At 42.5% G+C, this 12,214-nt stretch overlaps 2 protein-coding genes across 10 annotated transcripts in view; one reads left to right on the top strand and one right to left on the bottom strand.

Moving 5' to 3' along the window:
• avpr2.S (arginine vasopressin receptor 2 (nephrogenic diabetes insipidus) S homeolog) overlaps positions 1–12,214 on the top strand; it is a 450,241-nt gene that overhangs the window by 205,794 nt on the left and 232,233 nt on the right. The window lies entirely within an intron of this gene.
• The window catches only part of l1cam.S (L1 cell adhesion molecule S homeolog), a 119,989-nt gene that overhangs the window by 106,617 nt on the left and 1,158 nt on the right, over positions 1–12,214 (bottom strand). The window contains exon 1 of one of the 7 annotated variants that reach the window (XM_018231825.2): positions 1,938–2,157. The exons of the other annotated variants lie outside the window; for them this stretch is intronic. The gene's annotated coding sequence lies outside the window, so the exon portion shown is untranslated. Of the gene's footprint in view, positions 1–1,937; positions 2,158–12,214 lie in introns of those variants that run through there. 7 annotated transcript variants of the gene reach the window in all.

The following is a 12,214-nucleotide window of genomic DNA, read 5'->3' as shown; positions in this document are numbered from 1 at the left end:
GTAAGATTCTTTAATATGCCACTTAATATGATATGAACTATCTGTTGCTTAAGTGTTCATTTTGGGGGTATAGTTTTCCTTTAATAGTGCTGCTCCAGCAGAATTCTGCACTGAAATCCATTTCTCAAAAGAGCAAACAGATTTTTTTATATTCAATTTTTGAAATTTGACATGGGGCTAGACATATTGTCAATTTCCCAGCTGCCCCAAGTCATGTGACTTGTGCTCTGATAAACTTCAATCACTGTTTACTACCTTGGGAAGGTAACCAGATAACAGCTCCCTAACACAAGATAATAGCTGCCTGGTAAATCAAGAACAACACTCAATAGTAAAAACCCATGTCTCACTGAGACACATTCAGTTACATTGAGAAGGAAAAACAACAGCCTGCCAGAAAGCATTTCTCTCCTAAAGTGCAGGCACAAGTCACATGACCTGGGGCAGCTGGGAAATTGACAAAATGTCTAGCCCCATGTCAGATTTCAAAATTAAATATAAAAAAATCTGTTTGCTCTTTTGAGAAATGGATTTCAGTGCAGAATTCTGCTGGAGTAGCACTATTAACTGATGTGTTTTGAAAAAAACATGTTTTCCGATGACAGGATCCCTTGAAGGAGAACGCTCTGGACCAGAATGGTTTTTAGGGGCACAGCAGGCGAGCTTAAAGAAAACATCCCCATAACTTTGAAACTTTCTTTAAAGTAGATCAGAATCTAAAATCATTGGGGGAGGGGGAGACCATTTTTAGGCACTTGCCCCTGATTGCTAACTTGATATCCCAGAGTCAACACCTCTCCTGGCACACCACCCTGGGGTACTTTATGCCAACTGCACCAGGGCCCTCTTCTTACCTGCTCCCAGGTATCCTTGTGCCAAATCAAGCAGGGCAGCTGGCATCATTGAAGTCTCCAAAGCTGTTTTGCACTGTGATGTGCCCTCACAAGGTCATTGTAGAGTAGGGGATAGGGAGCAGGGTAAGTGGTGATAGTTCACTCTGCACAAAAATACCCTATTTTAAAGAAGAGGAGTGCCAGCCTGGTATAGGAGGCTCGCCATTATAATTACAGGGGTGTCTAACTTCGCACCTCCTTATGACCTAATTTTATTTCTCCTTATTTCACATTCTTAATCTAGACTCGGCTATTGAGCTGTGTATCCCCTTTCTCACAAAGAGGAGGATACCCTGCTTCGCCTTTAGCACAGGACCTAACAAGAATATTAACTCTTATTATTATCATTATTAATATTAACATGTATTTTTAAAGCACTGACATATTCCACAGAGCTGTAAAATAAATGGGTTTATACAAAGAACACACAGAATTAAATACATAGTAGGTGGATGGCCGTTTCCAAAAGAGCTTACAATCTAAAAGACTTTACATGTGTCTCTGCTGATAATACAAATGCTTAATCCCAATGTGTATGTATATATATATCAGGCCCGGACTGGCAATCTGTGGGTTCTGGCAAATGCCAGAGGGGCTGCTATAAGTTGCTATAGGCAGTCACTATATTTTGGGCTGGTGGGATGCTGTTTGGGCTGCTGTGTGGCCTGTTTGGGCCTCTGTGTACCTGAAATGCCAGGGCCTATTTTGAATCTCAGTCCAGGCCTGATATATATATATATATATATATATATATATATATATATATATATATATATATATATATATGTATATATATATATATATATATATATATATATATATATATATATATATGCAGAAACCATGTCTACCTTGTCGTTGAATGCAGCTGCCAACATCCCTAAATGGCAAAAGACTGTCTAGGGATTTCGAGAGTTGCAGTTCAACTTCAGCTTGAGGAATTCAGGTTGGGCAGCCTGGCCATTACAGCAGACAGACAAGCCTGCCTATGCCACAAGCAACTAGCTGAAAGAATGATATGAGAATGATGTATGGAATACTCACAGTATCACACAGCAAAAAGACAAACAGCCAATCAGCTGTGGGAGCAGCGCATGTAGATGGATGGGCTCGATCAGAGTCCGGCGGTCCCTCTTTTGCCCTTGAGATGTTTCTTCTCTATCCTGTGTGTGAGTTGTGACTGCCTTGTACGGACCCGTATTGCTGGCTCCCCCCTTCCACCAGCCACCGCCCTATGAAAGCATTGAGCTGTGTAATAATCACAGAACGCTTGCAGCTGCCTTTCCCTTGGGACCCAATATAGACATCTTCTATTGTTCTCCCCTCCATCCCACCTGAGCCCCTGCTGTGTCTCATCCCCTCCCAGCACCAGCCAATCACAGCATTGCACATTAGTGCGAGCCCTCTAACTCCCATCACCCACAGCCAGGTAGGTTTTCACTCTCAATGGGCAACAAATGATGTTCAATTTGTGGTGTGGTTTAGGTCCCATTATTTATTGGGGCATTATTTACATAAATGTTTTTAGTTACAACCGTTGCACCACATTTTTCCACCGACTGCAGTATACAAACTGCACTTGTATTTTTAAGGTGTCCATAACCCTTAAAATTCTTATTTTCTTTATATATCACCTGCACAGGAATAACACAGAATCGTATGGGGAGGGGTCTCCCTGCCCCCTGCTGGGGGGGGTCTCCCTGCCCCCTGCTGGGGGGGTCTCCCTGCCCCCTGCCCTATGAACTATGCTATAAAGCCCTCTACCCATCTACGTGTAATCAGCCATTGGCCACTTTATATGGCAGGGTTTAAAATTGACTTATACTATATTTAAATAAATCAAATGAAATACATTTTTCATAAACATATAGAAAATGCATCTCAGTCACTGCTACAGGACCCACAGGCAGGGTCACTGCCCAAATTAAGTGAGTTGATAAACTGGTCTCAGGTGGCAGCACCCCCCACAAGTTATCAGAGGTGGCAAAAAGCATTTTTCAAATGGGATATTTGGCTCTTCTAGTGCTATTCTTGTGCTCCCCCTACAGCACCAAAAAGGTGAATGCAGGAGGGGCAGCAGCAGGAAGGCCACAGAATCACCCCTGCCCACAGCAGCCACATTATCTGTTTTAATGATGTGTGGGCTGGCCTGTAACATGCAGGAGCCACGGGTTTAACAAGGGTCTGGCATGTTTGGGCCATGAGTACATCGTTATTGTTGTACGTGAGCAACCTTGTCTACGTTGTTGGGCCTCCCTGATTCCTCTGGTAGGCATCTACCATCGGCTATTTATTTACTTGCACCTCCTTCGGGGTGTCAGAAATAGGCGGGCCAGCCCGCAGGTATATAAATATTGATGGCTTGCTGGGTTGGGGTGCGGGTTGGATTTGACAACCTTCACCAGGTCTGGACTCGGATTCAAAATATGCCTTGACATTACAAGTGTGATCAGAGGACCAAATCGTTTTTTTTTAAATATGTCCGGGACTTTTAATATTTATATTTGCACTGGGTCTGTGGTGCACCCAGGACCAGGAGAGGATAGAAGGCAAGGCTAGGTGTGTATGTGTGCAAGCTCTCTACGCCGGGTTGGGTTTGGCACGTGTCAATGGTGCCCCTGGAGCACCCAACATAGAGGATCTGCACTCCTCCTTGTGGAAAGTCTAACCTACAGGCCTCCATATCATTCATTCCTCACTGGATGCCCAAACAACTCACTGGTCACTCTTCATGGCAACTGGCAAATGCCAAACACAGTCTGGGTCAGATCTGCACATCACTTGTCTGTTTCCAAACTTAGCAGCTGGTATGAACACAGAAACACTGGTTTTTCTACCTGTCATTTTTTTTTCTTTTATGACATCGATAAACTAGGCTTTTATAGCCGTGCGGGATTAATATTACATGAAAAAAGCAGTCATTTATCTGTAATTGGATCCCACAAAAGCATGACATCACCGCGAGCAAAGAAAACAGTAGCATTTAACCGAAAGGATCACATTACCAATAAATCTGTGTTCTCCATTAGATTTGCATAGCCCGCTATACATTTACAAGAAGTGTTGTATTTCCTGGCACACATGGGTGTTGGGGAGAGGAGGCAGCAGCCTGGCAGCCGATGCCATTCCCTAACAGTTGGGCAGTTTAAAGGGAGGGGTATTCATAGTTTATTGGTACAATCACTGAATTCAATTACCAGATCTGTTAACACTTTTTGATTCAATTTATGGCTACCTGTATTTATAACGGGGCATCATTGTGTCCCAAAAGATTATGACTTAGGCGTAGCCAAATATCACCTTGATTCAGTTTCCCAGAAGCTGACCACTTTGCACTGCTCGCTTTAAAGATGCCCTAAACTGTATATTCCTGTTAATTGCAAATTCCTATGCCATCGAATTAACACATATCGCGGATTATGTTATGGTGAAACATTCTGTGTCTCATTTAAGAACACTGAGCACATTTAAAAATTCAAAAATATATTTCCAGTCAATTCTCAAAGTTAAAAAATCACTTTTTATTCATCATAAATATTAAAAAAGTAGGCATACAGACCAATTGATACTCCGCCTAGGCGGAGTATCAATTGGTCTGTATGCCTACTTTTTTAATATTTATGATGAATAAAAAGTGATTTTTTAACTTTGAGAATTGACTGGAAATATATTTTTGAATTTTTGAATTGAGTGCCCTTTGGAGTTGGGGGCTATATTCCAGCACTTGGCCCTTTTTGACAGGCCTATATAGACTGCAGCAGTTGAGTAGTAAAGTTTTTTTGCACTGAGCAAATTTACCATGAGGCAGTAATCTGTAGCAACAAATCAGTGATTTGCTTTCATTATTCAATAATATGTAAGTAGATTATTGCACAGGGGCAATTTAAGTGTTAGTAAAGGAAATTCCAATTGTGCTTTCCTTGTTCTGATTTGACTCACAACAGACCCAATGATGTTATATTTCTACCCTATGTTGCTAGCCCCTACACAATACTGGCTTTCTGTTAGAGGGTTAACGCACAACAGGAGGACTATCTTACAATGTTCTAAGTTTTCAGGACAATCCTGAATTGAGAAACCTTAAAGGAAATGGTGCTTGCCAGTATGTGGGTGTATTGTGGGGTGGATCTGGTCCTGCCTGGGAAATGATATACATTTTCATGTAATTGAGGTATGACATTTAGTTTAGACAAATAGTACGATGGACATTATGTGTCCTGCAGCATAATTGTTAGGGATGCACTGAATCCACTATTTTGGATTTGGTCGAATACCAAACCGAATGTGAATCCTAATTTGCATATGCAAATTAGGGCAGGAGTGGGAAAAAGTGGGAACATTTTTTTTATTTCCTTGTTTTGTGACGAAAAGTCACATGATTTCCCTATCCACCCCTAATTTGCATATGCAAATTTGACAGACACAAGGATTTGTCTGAATCCAAATCCTGCTGAAAAAGGCAGAATCCTGGACAAATACAGAACCGAATCCTGGATTTGGTGCATCCCTAATAATTGTATAGCTTTTATGTGCCATGAGCACAGCTTTTGGCTATTCATGATTGCCCCTCAGTGCCTGTAACACAGTGTTTCCTAAAGTGTATGGGGGGGGCACAAAGCAGTTGAAGAGGAGGCGCAGGATTAGCCAGGGAGAAATTTTGGAGTGAATACTTCTTGTCTTGATATCCCCATAAGTATATATATATATATATATATATATATATATATATATATATATAAGTAACAGACACCTGGTTGGGAGGCTTTTTCAAATGCTGTAGCACAAAGGGGTCCTGAATCCAAAAAGTCTGAAGATCTCAGTCTGCTCTGATGTGACAGACAATAGCTGGTAAAGCCTTAGTAATAAAAAGCCATATGTGTATCCCAGCCTGGCACTGTAGAAGGGAAAGGAATGATTCAAATAAAAGTATGACTAATTACATTATACAGCCAAACCCTCCAGGATGTCATCAATATTCCTCATAGCACTTTACTGCACCATAAACCGGCAATCACATAAATGCAATATCCCAGGGACAGGGCGTGGCCTGGCACTGACTTTGAAGTGGGTGGCTGGGGATACCATGGAGGGGGTCACCTTGTTTGGGCTGTTACTGCTGCAGCAACACAAATCTTATAGCGATGGATCACTTTTCCTTTGACCTCAGAAAATGATCAGTGTTAATTGACAGAATTACTCGATTAACATTTCCATAATGATGTGTAGGTTGGCCTAGAACTGTTCTTACTGTTTGGGGCTTTTATATAATGGGCTACTGTTGTAACCCTTTCCTGAATCTGTGGTTCACAATTGTTGCCATCAGGGAAGGACAGGTAGGAAATGGGCTGGTCCAATTTGGGGGCCCAAACAGACAAGACTGTCCACATTGAAGGGTCCCAAAAAGGGCAGAGCTTTCTGAAGAGTGGGCAGGGTTTGTGGCATGTTTGGTTGTAATAGGGCATCACTTGGGTGGATTGAAGCTGTGACCAGTGGCAATCCTAGGCCCTTTGCCGCCTGAGTCAACTCGCTTCATTCCCCCTCTATGCTCACCTTTTTTTTGGTGCCAGAGGGGGTCTGGGGGAGCTTGGGCAAAGAAGTGCAATAGCACTCTCTGCAATAGAAGAGCCACATTTCCTTTTTGAAAACCAGAAATTTGGCTCTTAAAGGAGAACCAACCCCTTGATTATAAAAACCCCTACCCCCTAATCTACATAGACCCCCTGCTGCTCCCCCCAGCCTAAGTGTTACCCCCGGTAAATGCCCCTACCTCTTTACTTACCCCTCGGTGCAGATTCTGTGGGTGCCATCTTCTTCTCTTCGGTAATCTCCGGGAAGAGGAGTATAGGCGTATGCTCAGCTGGAGCAATCTTCTGGTTTACGACAACTGCGCATGCGCTGAAAGTGACCGAAATAGCCGAAGCGCAGAAGAAAACCGAAGATTACCGAAGAGAAGAAGACGCCCGTGAACTCTGCACCGAGGGGTAAGTAAAGAGGTAGGGGCATTTACTGGGGGGTAACACCTAGGCTGGGGGGGGAGCAGGGAGGGGGAGTCTATGTAGGGAAGGGTTTGTTTTTATAATTAAGGGTTTGGTTCTCCTTTAAGGTTACCAGGAGCACCATTTTTGCTGCCCCTGGTAACCAGTGAAGCGCTGCCGCCTCATTGGTGCAGCACCCCTGGCTGTGACCTATTTAGCCAAGCACTTTTTTTATCTGGGCCCATAATACTTAGTTGGCAGAGTCCACCACCTAGATGGGCGAACCAGCAGTGGAGTAATAACCTGAATCTCTGGTAGGTATGTCATGAGTCCGATTTTGGACTGGATAGCCTGATTTTTAATGGGCTGTCTGGTTCAAAACCTCCTGTCTGGTTAGGGTTGTGAAACCCTGGACAAAATGAAATCTAATCGCACAAAATTAGCCCATTTGTCCAACAACCCTACCCTTGAACAAGAGCTAAGTAGTATGGGGCCCCTTGATTTCACATTTCTTTATTCATGTTAGGAATACAATTGGTGGACCCTGGCAGATACCCCTGCTTTTCTGCCCAAAAAGGACAACTTCGGTTGGGACCCATAATTTAAATTATATGCACAAATGATTTGGTTCTTTAGCAGTTTCCTACCTATTGTACATCTCCCATCATCCAGGAATTATGCCAACTGGTGGAAGGATTCTGGGAGCACCATTAAAGGGCCCATGGCGTGCCTATTCTTAGTATATCGTATTTATATGTAGTTATTCTGCAGAATATTTTCATGAGAAATACAACAGACACCCCTAGTGTTACGAGAGCAGGGCTGGATTTTCATAGCAGGCGCCCCTAGGCCCGCTGCAGTTCCTCACCCCGTCCCATTATTTTATTTGCACAAATTTTCATCATTGAACTGGAGCAATGGGGATTGGCGCACGGGAAAGAACTATCGAATCTCCTGCGCATCCCCAATTTTCTGAATCGATGTGAGTGTGGTTGGGCAGCATGCCGCCCCCTAAAATCCTGCCGCCCTAGGCCTGGGCCTTGGTGGCCTTTCCACAAATTCAGGCCTGTCTGGGAGGGATTAAAGGCATTACCAGCCGAGAGAAGATATTAAAGATATTTCAGATTTTTCTTCAAGGGGCAATGCGGAAATATTAGTTGGGCCTGTGACTCTGATCAATAGCCATCTGGCATTGGACTGAAAGTCATACGGAATTTAAATACGCAAGTCTTCTAAGAGGAATATGAATGTAAAGTGCACAGATGCACTGACACGGTGCCAAAAGCGCTTGTAATAATTAATTAAAAAATCAATACGGAAAATAAGAGGCATTTACACGCAGATAAGCCTCCGTCCCCCCATAAAAACAGAAGCATATATATATATATATATATATATATATATATATATATATCTATATATATATATCATAGCGACAGTGAACAGTCAGCTGTTTTCCTATATCATTGCTCAAGGAGTATGGGTGTTGCAGTTCAGCAAAAGTCACGGTTACTGGTAATTTACAGGGATACATGTGGCCGTCTGGCGAACAACTTACTTTAAATAGTTGGCAAGGGCAATGATAAAATGGCAAGTCAACCCCCCCTGAAAAATTTGCCTAATAAAGAAAATGTTATTCTAAGAAACTTTCCAATATACGTTTATTAAAAATTTTCAGTGCTTTTAAAGTTACTTGAAAAACAATTGCTATGGAAAGCCGCATTTGCTTAAAGGGGTAGTTCACCTTTAAGTTAACTTTTAGTATGTTATAGAATGGCCAGTTCTAAACAACTTTTCAATTGGTCTTTATTATTATTTTTTTTAATGATTTGCCTTTTTCTTCTGACGCTTTCACAAAGTCTAAAAAATGAAATGCTCTGTAAGGCTAAAAATGAACTGTTATTGTTTGTTTTTATTGCTCTTTCTATTCCGGCCCTCTCATATTCATAGTCCAGTCTCTTATTCAAATGAGTGCATGGCTGCTAGAGTAAATTGGACTCTAGCAACCAGATTGATGAAATTGCAAACTGGAGAGCTGCTGAATAAAAAGCTAAAGAACCCACAACGCCACAAATAATAAAATATGAAACCCAATTGCAAATTTTCTCTGAATATCACTCTCTACATCATACTAAAAGTTATCTCAAGGTGAGCAACCCCTTTGATTCCTGGTTGTTACTTTTTAAACAATGTTGCAAAAGTGTGAGCCACCAGGACAGAGAATAGAAAGGGACAGACAAACACTGCTTTCTGTAGCAATTACATGTACAGGTATGGAACCTGTTATCCAGAATGCTCAGGATCTGGAGTTTTCACAATAATGGATCTTTCCGTTATTTGGATCTTCATACCTTAAGTCTACTAGAAAATCATGTAAACATAACAAACCCAATAGGCTGGTTTTGCTTCCAATAAGGGTTAATTATATCTTAGTTGGGATAAAGTACAAGGTACTGTTTTATTATTACAGAGAAAAAGGTAATCCTTTTTAAAAATTTGGATTTTTTAGATAAAATGGAGTCTATGGGAAATGGCCTTTCCGTAATTTCAGATCTTTCTGGATAACAGGTTTCTATATCATCTTGTATAACTGTTCCTATGCTGTTCCCATTGTAATAAATGTATTGCAAAGTTGCTTATAATTATATTTTCTTTTATTAGGTAAAACATACATTTTTGGGTTGCCATTCCCTTTAAATCTGCAGAGACCTGCTGGATGTGAGATATGAGCTGCCATCTATGACAGGCCTCAGAGGCAGCACTTGCTGGGTACCAATTTCAGTTCTCTGTGGGCATCAAACAGTGAGTGCATGCTGTGGGCAGATTACAGAGCAGCAGTCTATATCAGGGAAGGATCTTACAGCTCCTTTCCACACCCTTTCTTCCTATTCCTGGAATCAGGGCTATCTCCTCATCTCCTTGGTAACAAATCGCACCACAAAACCCACCATTCTTTGGTTAAACTGTGATTTTTCCACTATGCACAAGCCTCATCCAGATGCTGAGTGTCATTCAGTCGGCCATTTAATATCAATATAAACAACAAAGGGCATAAATACATTCTATTGGGCTGCAGTCTTAAGGAAAAGAGATCTAATCAATCGGAGCAAATTTGATCCCGTTGGCACAGGTCTACCCCCTTACTGGCAAGCCTTAATCACCAGTAGGCAGTTGGCAAGCTTCCACTCAACTAGAACTGCTGGCATGGATTCACTCTCAATTAGTGCAAAGCTCACTCAGTGCACTGGCACACAGGTCTCCCCTTCCCTTATAACTGGCATGCAGTTATAAGGGAAACTACCGTGGCCAAACTACCGGGGGTGCAACTGCACGAGGGCCTGCACCCGCTTGGGTCTTGCAGTCGGTTCGTACGTGAGCAAATCTGCCTTGAAAATTGCTTTTGGAGGGAGGTGGGGGGCCCAGGTGCATGGCCAGCACCTGGGCCCGCAGGGGGGTAGTTACGTTACTGCTTCTAACCATCATTAACAAGCTTCAGGCTTGGTTTGTAGCCCACTCACTGATAGCAACCCTTACCCACCAGCATGTAGTCCTACTCACAGGAGTCCTTGCCCAGTGCTATATAGTCCTACTCACTGTCAGTGCAATGCAGTGCTCACTGATAGCAAGCCTTGGGGAAAAGCATGCAACAGTCCTATATATAAATAAAAGAGAGGCACAGCGCCATAATAAAAGGAAATTGCACTTACAGAGTATCACAGATACAAGACACATCAAGTGATTGACAGGCGTACCAGACCTCCAAATAGACAGATAAAGTGCGCACTCTTATTAGGTAGGATCACAATGCATATCACAGTATTTGTATTAACACAATGAGCCACAATAGACCAACACGTTTTATTGGAATTTGAAGCATGCAGTCCCACCCTCTGCAGCCCCCAGCATACAATTGTCAGAATTCAGTCATATTAACTGATACCATGCTTTGCCACTTACATAATGTCATAGTAGCAATCCTTGCCCGCCAGCAGTCCTGCTCACCAAAATGAAGCCTTCCTCGGCAGCAGCCCAGCTCACTGGGCAAGTCTTACCCACCAACATACAATCCTACTAACAGGTAACATTTGGCATGCAGTTCTCCCCACTGATAGCAAGCTTTGTCTAGGAGAAATGCAGCCTAGTGACGTGCAGGTCAAAAAAATATGACCCACACCCAGTCGTCTCCCTTCCCTAGGGACCCCCTCCAGTCCATGGAGCATTACTTTAGACTAAACCCAAACCTGTTTGTGATGTTATGGGGTTTGGGGCCTTTTACGGACATCACCAACAGGTAACTCAAGGTGCACATACTTAAGGTGGCAAGTCCTGCCATCTGTCACTACCTGAACCTTGCAGAAACAACACCGCTTTGTGACAACCTGCAGGTATTAAATATAGTTGCGGATAATTATTGCAGTCCTCCTCCCAATAGGGAACCATACCCACTGGCATGACATTCTACTGCTCCTACTTAGTGCAAGTTTCACCCACCATTGATTCTTCTCATTCAGGGAAAGTCTCAATTATTCAGTTAATAATGAATATCCCAATTTACCATTTTAACATCCATGACTCGTCCACTGATTTCTACTGAAAACCACACAGAGAGAGACTCCATCTGAATAGCACCATTCTCATGATGCAGATGAAGCCACAGAGAAGGCAAGCCTCGCCCACTGTAAACCAGACCTACTCACTGTGAGCAAGCCTTGCCTCACCTTATGTACTCAGGCATCCTACTTACTAAGAAAATGCCTGCCTTTCTACTGGGGAGAGCTTCTACTCAGAGACAGCAAGTTTAATTAGCGAGGTGAAAGGCTTAGCCAAATCGACCCCATGGGAAAGTCTACTCTGAGACATTTCATGCAATTCCCAATCAACTAGATATTTCTGCCAGAAAATCTTGCTTTCTTCACTCACTCACTAACTAAATAACTCTGCTCATTTGACTGCTCACTCACCTAATTTATTAGAATGTCCAGAACACTCACTTGTCTACTGAGTGATAACTTGACTTACCTAAGTGCTCATTTGCTCAACATGATGCTCAACCGCTCACCCAATGATCATTTAGTTCATTGGATTGCTCACATGTTTACTGAATGTCAACCTAGTAGTATGCTCACTCATCAAAATACTTACTCTATTGTTGGTTGATAACCAACTGAATAAGAACCTCAGAATGCGTACTCACCGAATAGTAGCTTATCTCATCAGAATGCTCACTCACATACTGATAACCCTGCTCATCAGCATGCTTGCTCACCCACTGCATATAAACCTTGCTTGTTAGCATGCTTGCTCACTCGCTGAATAAAAACTTTGCTATTAGCTTGCTCGCTCACT

This window comes from Xenopus laevis, chromosome 8S (genome assembly GCF_017654675.1).
Source record: "Xenopus laevis strain J_2021 chromosome 8S, Xenopus_laevis_v10.1, whole genome shotgun sequence".
NCBI lineage: Eukaryota > Metazoa > Chordata > Amphibia > Anura > Pipidae > Xenopus > Xenopus laevis.
Note: the sequence above shows the minus strand (reverse complement) of the source record. Positions and strands in the feature narration are given on the sequence as shown.